Source organism: Coturnix japonica, chromosome 7, assembly GCF_001577835.2.
Source record: "Coturnix japonica isolate 7356 chromosome 7, Coturnix japonica 2.1, whole genome shotgun sequence".
Classification (NCBI taxonomy): domain Eukaryota; kingdom Metazoa; phylum Chordata; class Aves; order Galliformes; family Phasianidae; genus Coturnix; species Coturnix japonica.
Window position 1 is genome coordinate 23,199,332 of NC_029522.1, and position 14,370 is coordinate 23,213,701.

At 43.4% G+C, this 14,370-nt stretch overlaps 1 protein-coding gene across 6 annotated transcripts in view; it reads right to left on the minus strand.

Annotated features, from left to right (window-relative positions):
* The window catches only part of MAP3K2 (mitogen-activated protein kinase kinase kinase 2), a 38,461-nt gene extending 24,326 nt beyond the window's left edge, over positions 1 to 14,135 (minus strand). For 2 of the 6 annotated variants that reach the window (XM_015868690.2, XM_015868691.2), the window contains exon 1: positions 11,097 to 11,447. The gene's annotated coding sequence lies outside the window, so the exon portion shown is untranslated. Of the gene's footprint in view, positions 1 to 11,096; positions 11,449 to 13,328 lie in introns of those variants that run through there. The other 4 variants (XM_015868689.2, XM_015868688.2, XM_015868692.2 and 1 more) reach the window with 4 other exon arrangements.
* Positions 14,136 to 14,370: the final 235 nt, after the last annotated feature.

Consider the following 14,370-nt stretch of genomic DNA (forward strand, 5'->3'; position numbering starts at 1 on the left):
CAGGTTATAACGGATCGAAGGAGGCACCAGCCTTGGTAGAGCTTCAGGAGCTGCCTGGATTTGGTGCTGAGCCCTGCCCTGCATGGCTGTGCTCTGAGCAGAGCGTGCAAAACAAACAGCTCCCGAGGTCCCTCCGCCAACATCAGCCATTCTGAAATTCACCCTCTATGCAGTTCTGTTACCTGCACATGAAACCCAGGAAACAGAGGACAAATCAAGAGCCACCAGTATCTCCTGTTTATATGAACCAGAAAACTAATCAGAACAAAGAACATTACAGATACTTCCAACACCAAAAGCAGAAGTGATTTACCTTAGGGTTTTACCTATTTGCTATTCTCACAAGCAAGGGAAGAGAATATCTGTCATATTTGTAGCAGCCCTAATGATTAAATGAATTAATACACACATTCAGCGCCAAAAAAAACAAACCTATTTCTGGATCTCAAAGTGATTTCAGTTAAGTTAGAGAGGTCTGTTCATTCTGAGTTTCTGCCATCATGTCTCTTACGTACTCATTTAACAGAAATAGCATTCACTTCATTAGGGAAAATCGAAAGCTTCATGTACTTATGGCAGCACCTGCAAAGACTGTCTTTTTCAGAAAGAAATCTGCACTGGAGAGCCATAGGAGGTTTTCCCCTATGTAACGCCTTTTTCCTACATAACAGATGACTGACACATCTGCTGGTGTCTATTTCAAGCTCTATAACAGCCAAAAGGAAAGCAGGCTCTCAAGCACTCTCTTGTACTCCCAAGCCCATGGACAGCCTCAAAACAGTACCTGAAAGAGCTTTCAGGTGCTATGGGAAAGAAGTTACCCTGTGGTGCTCCAGAAAATACTAAAGCCTGCAAGAGTATGAGAAGAGCACCTGGCCTGGGCTGCCCTCAGACTCAAGACAGCAAACCCAGCTTCACAGGTAACCTCAGCTCCAGTCTTCCCCATGCATCCACCAACAGGAAACAAAAATATTTTAAACAAACAAACACAAAAAGTTATTTCATAACAGAATGAGAAAACTGTGAAGATAGAAAAGAAATGGACTCGAACCAACCTACAAAGAGAGGCAGGGGATGGATTTTTATCTATTTGCAGAAATGACAGTAACCACATCCCACAACATCAAGACGGACACGCTGAGCCTCACTCTTGGAAGATGCCAGGAGATCAGCTTTGCCTCCTTAATTGGCTCTACCTACCTACACAACCTATGGTGACAATCCAGAACAAAAAAAGGAAGCATAAGTAGGGAAAAACGGAACTTAGAGAAAGATTTCGGAGAAGCAAAAGCAGCAAAATACAGCAGCGGATGGGAAGGCAAAATAAGATCATGTCAAGGCCACACAGAAAACCGCAACCAGCTTAAATTTGAATGTAATTAAAGAAAAGATGACAGAGTGAATTTTAAAAAGGTGATGATGGGATAAGAAAGGCAAACAAAGAATATCCTAGCAATAGCATTTGGGATATCAGGGTGGAGAGAAGGCCATTCAGAATCATGACTCAATTCCCCTCATCCACCTTCCACAGAGCCTGGGAGTCTGTCCCGATTTGGGAGAGCTGCTGTAGGAAAAAACATATTGTATCCAGGTGATGCTCAGAAACTGCCTTGAGCTTTCTCATGGTAAAGGACACAAAGCCTGAAGGCAAGTACGTCATGGGGCGGTAACTCAGCTGTTGAAACAACTGGTGCTAATTGTCCACATGTATTTAGGTTTTCTACAATAATTGCAGAACAGTGGCATACATACCCCCTATGATCTCTCAGGGCTTACTCAGTCACCTTAAAACAACTTGTAGTCCAGGATAAAATAAAAAAGCTTTAACCTCACACAGTGGAGGGAGAATGCTGTAAGAGGTTTGTATTAAACAAGCCAGCAGGGGTGTTTGAGCCCTGTGGAACACACAGACATCCAATGGGCAGAAATGAAATGGTTTCTACAACATCCGACTTCATAGCACAAGTTCAATTTTTAAAGAGTGACCATTAGCTATAGATGCTATAAGAGCTACCAGCTCCTCAGCTGGGAACTGTAAAGGCAGTGCATAAGCTCTCAAATCTTATGAGCGTTCAGGGTGCCTTATATGTTAAAAGTCAAGAAGAAAAACAGAGAAGCAACCAATGCACACAGTAACACTTTTGCTGTACAGAAAGCTGGTTTACGCCTGTGGAGCCCACAACACCCCCAACCACTAGTCAGGGCACTCAAAGATGGTAATACCCTGCAGATCTTCACTAAGATTAGCAGGGCTGATATCAGTCAGTCAGAAGATACAAATTCACAGTTCCTGCTGCTGCACTAAAGTAAAACGATGTAGTGTGAACTCCAAAGGAGATGCACTGCAAGCATTCTAATCACAGGTTAACATTAAATTGGACATTAGGCATAAGCCTGCTAAACCAAAATAATGTGCAGTGCTGCTTACCACATTTCTGTTTTAAATTTCAAATCAAATGAGCACTTTTTAATGCTCTTTTCTTGTTTTCATAGTTTCTTCCCTCCATTTTTATTTCCTTCTCTACCTGTACAGAAATACACACGAGGGCCATGGGGGGTGTATTGCCCCCCCTCTGTGAAGCTGCACCACCACACACTGATTCTATCAGCCACCCAGGGATGAGTCATTGAGAGCTGCTGTGGGGCAGGGAGAGAATCCAGACAAGACAGACTCTTCCAATACTACTTCCTATGAACTGTCCTGGTGCATTCAGCAGAATTATACAGAGAACAATTATAACAAACATAAAAGCTGCATAGAGACAAGGAACCAGCGGTTCAAGATCACCTGAAGTCACCCAGAGAAATCATAAACATCCATTGGCGCAACTGACCCGAACTTTGTGTGGTAAGCATGGATGAAAACTCAGCATTGTTGAAATTCTTAAAGCTACCCAAAAAAAAGGGAACTGCACAAGCGGGAGGTAGAGGAGAACATTTGCTACAAATGTAAACACAAATATCAGACAAAATTCCACCACATCCTTTCCAAAGGAGCTGCAACACAAAATCAGAAAGGGCAGGAAAAAACGAAGCAAAGAGCAGGAACAAGAAAAATATCAAGCTGCTAAAATAAAGCTCTGCTAATAACCGGAGTCCAACAATTACACATCAGATGTTAACTCAGTTTTAGAAAAATTCCCTTCTTGAAAACACGAAACTAAGCTTAAATGGTGAGTAAAATAACCAATATTCTCTCACACGCAGCATTATGAGAGCCTTAAAATGAAAAGATACTGCAAACAAACAGGTGGAAGACTCATAAAAAAACAAAGAGCAGTTAAAAAAGGAATATCATCCTCCTAGGCTCTTCTGCTACATGTCCCTGTGTACACTGAAGCACTCACACAGAATGACCCGGGTTGGAAGGGACCTCAAGGATCATGTAGTTCCAACCCCCCTGCCTGGCAGGGCCACCAAACATACACCTTTACTAGATCAGGTTGCCCAGGGCCCCGTCCAACCTGGTCTTGAACACCTCCAAGGACGGGGCATCCACAACCTCCCTGGGCAGCCTGTTCCAGGGCCTAACCACTCTCCTAGTGAAGAACTTCCCCCTAACATCCAACCTAAATCTTTCCTCTTTTAACTTAAAACTATTTCCCCATGCCCTGCTATTGTCAGCCCTTTCCAAGAGTTTACTCCCCTAATACAACACTGGACCATTCCTATAAATATTTGCATATACCTGGAAAACTGCAAATGTTGTATAAAGGGTAAAGGAAAAGGCCAAGAGCAGCTGATATTTAGCCCCACATCAGTTGAGAGTAAAACAACATAATAATTAGCTTGGTATCTACAGCAAATTAGAAGCAAAAAATGCAGTAAATGTTTTGGTTCAAGGACTGCTAGTACTACTGAGCAAAATACAGCTCCTTGAAATGATCAGAGATCAGTTAACAGAACCAACTGCAGCAATAACCCTGCTCAGTGCTTTTCCACACTGTATTTTAATTATTTGCTTAAAAATCTGAATTAAGTAACTGAACACTCAGATCACAATAAAATATTTTGAGATCAATTTTCCTATTTAGCAGAAAATCCCAATAAAGAGGACTCCTTACAGATGGGCAATGATTAGGCAGCCAGAAACAAGGAGATGCTGTTGTGTCGTACTGCTGTGCCTTATTAAAATGATGCTGTCCATTTTAGCACCATCAGGGAAGCTCGTGTCTCAAGGTGCTTTGCAAAGCAAACTTCAGAATAAACTGGAAGACTCAACGGTCATTGACACACGTCAGACTTCCACCTGCTGGTTCATGGAGTGACTTGTCACCTTCATAGACCATTGATCAGCTCTAAGAACAACGATAGCGATGTGAAAGAGTTTTAAAAGTCCTGGAAGACATGAGAAGCAAGGGCACAGTTTTTAAACGACTGCTCTCATAAAAATGCAAAGTAATGGGTAATTTAGTTCCAGATGAGTTTATGGAAAAGTGATACTTTTGAGATAAACATCTCAGCACTTAGAGCAATATCCATGGAGTAACTGCAGTCTAGAAATGCTAATCTCTCTACGGTTCCTTTACGGTTGATAGGTGGAGCTAGGAATATTTAGAGGGTACCAAGACACTCAAATACAAGTTTCCTGCTTCGAATGAACCTCTTCTTTCCAAACGGCATTGAGAGCCTCTGTTGGCTGTGGCCTTTCATAAACCCACACAAAAAAGATAAGGCAGTAATTGGCCTCAGACAGAAAACACTTACTTTCCTCCGCAAGATCTCTTTCTTCACCTAATTCAACTTGTACAGAACTCCATTTCCTGTACCTGTTATTGTTCAGCAGCAGCCAAAGTACCCTCCTCAACAACTAATTTCTCAACCCAGCTGAGCAAGGACTTTGCTTTCACTTCAAGCAAGTCTTCCTGGATAGTCACAATGCTTTCCTAAGAGCTGTTCACAGTTCAAAAAAAAAAACAAACCAAACAAAACCAAATGAAATTTAAAGAAATGAAATACATACATTTTAATTTAAAGAAAGGCCACAACAGATGAAACTCCTGGACAGATGCCACAGTGACTCCCTGCAAAACATTTTAGTGTTTCTAATTTTGCACCAGGACATACTAGCTAGAACTGACTGCTCCTGCTCCTATTCATTGCCTGGTTCTACTTCTATCTGAGAGCACATTTGCTCATAGAACATGATAAAAAGGCAGTTAGACATGGTTTTTTGTAGCCCTAGAGATCTGCATCACTGCCACCAATTCACTCCAGTGTCTCTGATATCTGTTATCACCGCAGGGATGGAAGGTCTCACAGCATCACAGTGTTACAGAGAGTAATTCCTCACCAGTAACAAAGACGTGCATTACCCAAATGGATTAAGGCTGCTAACATCACACAAAAGTTTATGTTGATACTGAGTAGAGCAAGATAACACTGTAATGACTGCACCTACACTAACTAAACTACTTCTGGGATGTTGGTGATGTTCTCATGGTCTACTACGTGAAATGAACTGGACACCCCCACAAGAGACTTCCCAAAGAAAACAGGTGAAATTTTAACCCTTACAATCCCACCAGGCCAGGTAGAATGCTGGCATCCTAACGACTTTTACAGCTGGATTTAAACACTTCTGTTTCGTCTTGAAAAGTCTCAGGGCGTTCCGGACAGCTGCTGCTCCCATTGGGAGCCACCTGCTGCTTCTAAGGAGAGGCACCAAGGTTACTTTCAGCTCCATTTGTAACTGCAAAGTCAAAATATTTACAAACAGGGGCTAAAGATGTTACAACTAAAAACATTACCAGCCACAATTGTAACTGTATCTAAACTGTATCCAAACTGTATCCAAGATTGGACAGCAGGCAAAACCTTACTTTTTCTCCTCCTACTATCACAGAGAATTCACAGCACACACCTTAAAAGAACACGGTGCTTCTCACTTCCTTATGACAGCACTCAAGGTCACTGGTTAAGCCAAAGTTCACAGTGATGCCATGCACTGTGTAAGTCTGCTTACTGTCTGTGTTCACCTGTTGCACTGTTTGTAACCTGGATGCCCCACATGAGCCAATACGTTAAAATACTACTGAGCTATCGAGTGCAGAAGTCTTTCCTCACTTAGTGCCTTGGTAACAGCACTTCCCATGAACCAGAAAAGAACTTAATTCATTGCAGTTTTTCACAACATTTGAAGCCAAATGAAACAAACAAAAAAACCTTGCTTTGCACATCCAAGAATCCAAAGCAAAGACATGAAGACGATGCAGCTACATGACATTTCCTGCCTATTTCTTCCACAGCACACAGCTCAGCAATAGAAACCCGACCTTTAAAGTAACATCTCAGATCCTACGTGTTTATATCCTTTCCACGACAGAGAAAATGAAAAAATCCTCATAAGGACAGTCAGTGGGGTAACTTACAGACTCTAAAGTCAGGAGATGATATCAGGGTTCACTGTGCAAAAGCACATATCACTATTTATGGCTACAGTTCCACTAAGTTTGCAGTTAAGTTGCAAAGGAGCAGCCTGCTGCCCTCTGTAACTGCTGCTTTCCAGCCGAGCCCCGGTTCCAAGCAGCAGATCCAGGGCAAAGAAGTGATCCAGGTGATTTCATTAACATGCCGTAATTGCCAAACCTCACATAGCCACCACTGTATCACCAACACAAAGGCAGGAGCAGGGACTCCCGCTGAAGCTGCCCAACGAGCAGCCCTGGGTTTTAAAAGATCTTTTGAAAGACGGCACGTGTGATACAGAGATCCTGGGCTGTTATGAATACTTTAGTCTGACCTGTACCAAATGGACTAAAACAAATAGACATATGTATAATTTTAGTAGGGTAGACTAAAGTCTACCTGAACTCAGAAAGAAAATTTAATATTAGGAATTACTATGAATGAAATAAGTACAAAACAGAACACTGCCTATCTTGACTACAACTATCAGCTCTGGGGACCTCAGCTCCAGAAAAGGATGTATTGAAATAGAGCAGCTTCAGATAAGATTAGAAAGTATGATCAAAGACATAAGAATGGGTTCTTCAGTAGGGTACAAATAGGTAAGTTAAGACTCTTCGATTTCCAGGAGAAGGAAGAAATTATTGAGGTCTACAAAATCATGGCAGGACCAGAGATGGATCGTCATATTAGAGATGGATTGTCATATTAGAGATGGATTGTCATACTAGAGATGGATTGCTCACTCCCCTCCACAACGAATGTGGTAGCAAAGGAAAACAGCACAAGCCAAATTCTGAAGAAAGAGAAGGTAAATTTGAACATAAGTAGTAGCGCACCCATAGAACTTCTTACAAAGAACAGCTGGTTGCCTGCATACAAAAAAGGGGTTGGTTGCATGAAACCAACAACGAACTACCCAAATCTAGGACAGCTCTTCAATGAAAACAGCTAGAGATGAAGGAATACTCAAGTTATCTCTTATACATAAGCTTTCCTTGTTCTTACCCTTCGCTAAGCATCCGCTCATGCTCCTTATTGGAGGAAGAATGCTGGAGTGTTTTTTCTGACTTCATTATGGATTAAGGCTTTCCCTAAAAGCTGTCAGTCAAAGCACCAGTAATGTGTAAATTCTCCTTTGAAAGTCTCACTTGGTATTCATGATGGTGCTAATCCCACAGGCACTGAGACTTAACAAATATTCTCTAAAGAGAATGTTTTATCATTGGGCTGTGATAGTGCATGACAAAGAGGCAGAAGGCCAGTTCAGGTACGGTAACACTGACATAAACTACCTTACCACCACAACTTACTTGTAAGAAGTACGATGTATCAAATTGTTATATGCTATGATATATTTTTGCCAACAGAAGCCACATGGAACCCCAGAACTTGTTTTCAGTCAGGTTCCCCATCACACAGCAGACCTGCACTCCAAACAAGAGACTGTAAGTGCTGGGAAGTAGATGTGGAAGAACAGGAAAGGCCCATTCTCCTTAATAACACAGAGAGCCCTGGTGCTGTACAACCTAGAAATGCTTTGTATAAGAAAACTAACCTGAAGATGAAATTCACAGCAGTATAAAGTGTTACCCTTCCGGAAGGTAACTCAAATACCCATTTATGAAGGAAGAGAGACCTAATTTTACAGACACTAATACAAGCTCCCACTGTAACAAATGGAGGAGCCAACATCCTGACATTATTGAAAACCAAACCAGCAAAAAACTAAATCAAAAAACCCATCAAAAACCACATAAAACCCAAATTAGAGCAACAAAACCAAAATGTGTGCACACCCTGAAATGACATTTTAATTGGGGCTGCCACGTTACTTCTGATGTAACTTTTAGAGTAAGTTATTTATTCTGCTGCAGTAAGTCTTGGACTGGGGAACTCTGCAGAAAGATGCAGACAAATCAGAGTCCAATGGGAGCTGCCGACAATGTGAGCAAATAGGGTCTGTGAAGAAAAGGCCTATTGGTGGAGTTTAGGGAAGTCTGAAATAAGAGACAGAGGAACAGTCCTCATATCAACAAATGGCACAAAGAGTATAGAAATCATTATCCTGTGTGAGTAATTGAGGGAGGACTGGAACTAACTGGCTTAACTAGAACCAAGGCAAAAGTTAAATATTAAGAAAAGCCTCCTAACTGTACCAGCAGCTACGTAGCACCTATAACTAGAGCAGTAAAGAGGTGTGGTATTCCCCTCTTTGGAGGTTTTTGAGACCAGATCAGACTAATGTTTGTTAGGTATAATTTCAGTATATTTATTTCTGCTTCAGAGCAGGGAGTGACCTCACCAAATCCGTTCTTACACATCTGCCATTCCTTCTTTTATCACAATGAAATCTGTTTATGTCTGTTATCATTCCTGAGCTTCAGAATTACAGCCTTTGTAACTTCAACTGCTGAAACATTTGAATTCTATTACTGAAAGCACCACTGCTGTCAAACTGTTACTGTACTTAGCAGAAAATACTTCAGGAACATGTAAGCAGCCTATTTTACTACTGCAAATAATGCACCGAAGCGGACACATACGTGACTGAATGGGCAAAAAGCGAGTGAGGAAAGACCAGGAAGTGAGGAAAATGAGGAAACAGAGGCTGAAAACAAAGCAACAGCAAAGGAAAAACATCAGTCTGAAGAAAATGGTTTTGCTCATGTATGAAAAACAAGGTGACATCTACCAGCGCTGTTTTAAAGCATGCTGCAGGCACCACTGCTTCAGCCTGGCTTAAGCAAGGCCAACTTCAAGCAACCTCACAAAGCTGGGCTCCAAGCTGGGCTGTATGTGCATCTGTGGGGAAAGTGCCTCCAGAGCAGAGAGAAGTGCAACATCCCAACAGGATCCTCCATTCATTGGTACCAAAACTTCAGCAGCTCCTCAGAAAATACAGTTAAAGTGAATGCATTTAAAACAACTCAGGAAAAAAACCAATGCAAAAGTGTTCTAAGGCTTACGAGCACCCACAAGCTGCTTGTGTCTGCATTAATACAGTACAAAAATCAAGATCTCACGCTGACATGCATTGGTGAGAAGCACAACCTGCACACTGTATTCAGACTGCTGCTCTCAGCTGTATCTTGTAAAATAGCACTGGGAACGTAAGTGCAATGAGTGCGTGTGACCTATTTCTTAACACTACCAAATATTAGAATGCTACAACAGCAAAGCAGGATTTATGGCTTTGAAAAATAAAATTACCTTCACTCCTACAGAGAAACTGGCGTGGTTAATAAAACGTCACTGAGATATTTAGATGTGATATTATGTCAGCTATATGGCTGAATTCCCAAAGCTTAAACTGAATTCCTAAACACTGGGGACAGCAAATGTAACGTTTGGTAATGAAGGTAACTAACGTAAATAAGCACCATAACTTTTAACCTTTACGTTGTGTTAAATGAAACTCCACTCATCCCAGGCACCTGCCTATTTACACGTGTAGGAGAGCTCCCGTGGTTCCCGAATACCACAGCTCTCTTAGAGAAAGTTTCCTCTGACAGTTTACAAGCCTCAGCGTGCCAAGGCAAGCAATTTGGGAACATCTGTTTTCTTCCCCATAGTCTTCCATTAGCAGCAGGTAAACCACTGACAGCTCATGGAGACGGACGGCTCATGGACCGGCTGCTCAACAAGACAGATTTTGCACGCATTCCTCTCCAGAAATGAGTCAATTTGACCGATATTACTTTGCTATTCTCCTTTATCAAAATGCAATGAAACCCTGAAGAAAACCCAAACCCAAATCAATGACAAACGGCCTCATTATCTGAATCGATAACCACATTCAATACGTTTTGGTGGCAATCGTGACAGAACAAAATGTGCACAGAAAAAACAGAAATATAGTTAAGCTCTCATCTTTGAATAGAATGGGAGGATAGTGGGCATCAAATAAACACCGTAAGCATGCAAAAATCTTTCATATAGTATTTCTGTTATTTCCAAATGACAATAAAATGTAAGGACTAAAAACACAAGAAAATCGCTCCGAGGTGTTGCAGTGTCACATAAACCCCAACTCATCAGCGCCCATCCCCATCAAACGATCCCTGGAGGAATTCCATAGGACAGAACACTTGCTCTGGTTTTCTGCTAATAAGCACCACGCAATGGAGGAGGCAGAGACATTGTGTGAGCTCGGCGTGCAGACGTTCATTCTGCACACGCAGGCTGTGCCGTAGGCACACAACACGTTTCTCAAGGCCTCCTGCACCCCGCAACGTGCTGCATTGTTCAAGGGAGAAAAATATCTGAGAACTGAGAAGCGCTTCCCGAATGGTCCGAAGGCCGCTTCTCTCAGGGCAGCCTCTGTCGCCTTCCACCATCCTCACAGAGAGGACACAATGCAGCTCAGCAGCACCCTGCTTGTTTAACGCTTCCATCTTCAATAATTCCACAACCGTGAACTAAAACCGTATTTACGAACCGAGGAAACCAGAGAGAAAAAACCCTCGTGGGTGCCACAGTACACCGCAAAGGCAAGATGGGGGAAAAAAATAATTACCGTGCATTCACTTTTTTTTTTCCACCGTACTCGACGTTAATACCGTGCGGATTCTGACCCACATCTCCAGCTCTGCTACGGCAGCCCCGCACCTCAGACCCCCCCAGGACCCCGCCGTTCCCCACCGCCCCCTCCCGCCTCCCCGCAGCCCCCCGCCCGCGGGTCCGACCTGTGTGACGGCGATGGCCGGGAAGCAGCGAGGATCCCCCCGCGCTGCCCCACGGCGGCGGGCGCAGGCCCGGCCGAGCAGGCGGAGCGGAGGGAGCGGCCAGGTTTCCGGAGAGGAGCCCACCCCCCCCCGGGAGGCGGGGGGGAAGGGGCCCCGGGCCCGCACGGTGGGGAAGGGGAAGCAAGGAGCGGAGCGGCGGGACAGCGAGGGGGAACGGGGCCCGAGGGCGCCGACGGGGCCGCGGTCGGGCTGAGTCCGGGGGTCCCGTCAAACGTGAGGCGCCGCCGACCGCAGCCGCTGCCAAGCGAGAGCTCCGCCTCACGTTCCGCCGAAACTCGTGACGTCGCCGCCGGGAGGAGGAGGAGGAGGACGGGACCAACGTGAGGCGGCACCGCGTCACGGCACGAGGGCGGCCGCATCATTCTGCGCTTGCGTATGGGGCGGAGGGGCAAAGGCGGAAGGGTCTGCCCTCACCGGAGGATAAAAATAAATGGCAGAAGTTGCAATAAAGCATATTAGTTATTGATGCATGCAGTGCAAGCACTACGCAAGCAATGGATGTTGGGAGGAGGAAATGACAGAATCACAGAATGACCCGGGTCGGAAGGGACCTCAAGGATCATGTAGTTCCAACCCCCTGCCTGGCAGGGCCACCAAACATACGCCTTTACTAGATCAGGTTGCCCAGGGCCCCGTCCAACCTGGTCTTGAACACCTCCAAGGACGGGGCATCCACAACCTCCCTGGGCAGCCTGTTCCAGGGCCTCACCACTCTCCTAGTGAAGAACTTCCCCCTAACATCCAACCTAAATCTTCCCTCTTTTAACTTAAAACCATTTCCCCGTGTCCTGCTATTGTCAGCCCTTTCGAAGAGTGACAGGGTAAGCACATCTCAGGATAGCCCGCTCAAGTGATTGACTGCAATCTGGCAGCACGGCTCTATCTTGATTCCAGGATCAATACCTCATTGCACTAAGAGGTTCTCACCTTCTAGACATGCTGCTTCAGACAAGTGCCTGTATTAGTTAACGCTAAAGCCATCGCTTTCAAACACTTTAAATAGGCATAAACCAGCTCCTTCTAGTGGCTGCACTGTCGTCCTTCACTCCCCCTCCTTCCAGGTCAGTCTCCCTGCCATTCCTTCCTATAGCTGGCACTACATTACCACGTTGATACCATCTTTTGTACTACAACCAGAAAATAATACAGTTACAGACCTATGAAATCGCTTATTTAATCAGAAGGTGTAAGAACTGGCAAAGGAACATGCATAGACATAAGGCTTATGAAAATTCCCCTTTGAGGAGCTGTTTTCATAAGTGTCAAGATCTACGATGCATATTCAGATAAAACACCAGCCCATGCAGCAAGGTAGCAGTTGATAAGCATCCATTTATCAGTCAAATGATTATATGATAGCGGGTAGGCAGAGTAGGAGAAGGTTTAGCCAGAGGTAAATGTTAAAGCAACTTAGGAGATTGTTACTGGGCTGTAACATTCTACTCTCTGCTCATCTGCACTGGGCAGTAAATGTTCAGATTTAAGTGTTTGATCCATCAGTCTCCTCGATTCCTCCTGAGGTTCCTCAGCCATTTTCCCACATTCCCCTCCGTTGTGAAATGAATAAAAACAGAACAATCTCTGAACTTCTGTCTGAGACACCCAAATCTTGTCCAGGTCAGCAATGTTTTTGTTATCACACCTTTTTTTCCTCTAAAGAAAACAAAGTAAAAAGAAAAAGCCACACAACTCTGTATGCCCTTTGATCAAGAGCTGTTGTCACAGAAGCATAGGAAGAGCTCTGCTTCAGCTGATATTATCTGCACTATGCAGAAATCTGAAACATTTGTGCTGCCAGCTGAAAAAACAGCAGGTTTCTACAAAGTGCTGCGAAACTTAAAAAAATAATTTGAAAATAGTTTTAATCTGCATACAAAGTCACCAAAGAGCCAAGGACCAATACAATTCTCCATTCGGAGAACTAATTATTTCATCTTCTTACTGATGCAAGAAGTGGTGAGCTGGGGGTGAGCACTGCAAAACCATTACAGCAAGGCAGCCACTTCTGTAATATCTAATATAATGGAATGTTTTGATATTGTTCACAGCGAACCTCAACACATAGAGAGCTTTAAAAAATAGTAAAACGTATTGCAGAAAGCACTCGAGCACTCTGATGTTTTCCCTTCACCTTTCAAGGGTGTATGTTCTGTATTCATATGCTGTACTCACCCCGAGTGTTCTGAGTACGTCTCCTATTGCAGCCAGCTGCAGTGCATTATGGCTCCACACACACCGGCTGTTTCAGCTTCTTGTCAGGAAAGAAAAGCACACGCAGGAATAAGCGTCTTCTAAAGAACTGGCTTAGATCTGAAGACATCTATTGCTTTGCCTGAAGGTTAAAGAAGATGAGGTCAAATAAAAGCTCGTTTTACTCAGCATGGCCCAAAATGTTTGTTACAGTTCTTACCTGTGAAGGAGTTCACTCCCAGCAAGCTGAACATGTCTCCCACACCAGAGAATGCTGCCCTTCCTAAGGTTCCATTTCACAGATGAAAATGATGCATTTCATCATCAATATTTATAAGCTTCCCCTCTTCGTGAATATTCACGTTCCAAAGTTAAAGAAGAGATTTGCAAGCTAAAAATACTTGATTTCTACCTTTATACTCAAATCCTGTAGAGAACATTTATTAGATGTAATAGAAGTAATTGTTTTATCAAATCACTTCCATTTCATGTTACACCTACATTTCATGTGTCATAGAAACTCATAGTCAAATGTGAAATTCAGCTTCTCTAATATCTTAAATGTGGTTAAACAGGGTTAAGACTTAAGAACACAGAAAAACATCTCAACAAACTCATTTGACTTAAATTCAAAGGGCTACCATGGTTGCTATCCAAAGGTACATTTCTTCCAGAAATTCTGTGCGCCCTGAATTAACATTTACAATCACCAGAATAAAAAATAAATCACTCACAAGGTTTGAAAAAAGCTTATTTCATTATTTCATTCTGGTTTTGAGCTCCAGCCCCATCTCAACAACCCCCTCTTCCCCATCTCAACTTTCCCTTCCCCCTCCTCCCCCAAAATCAGTCCTGAAGTCTTCATAAACAAACCTGTTTTTTTCATGTATTTTCCAGCACTTTAATTAAAGGCAGAAAGTCGAGCACCTTTGGAGGGATCACACAGCTGGTGGACACTCCCATATTCAATCCAAAATTCAGTACTGACGAGGTAACTTCTGTAGCAGCAACTCGATTCCACAAA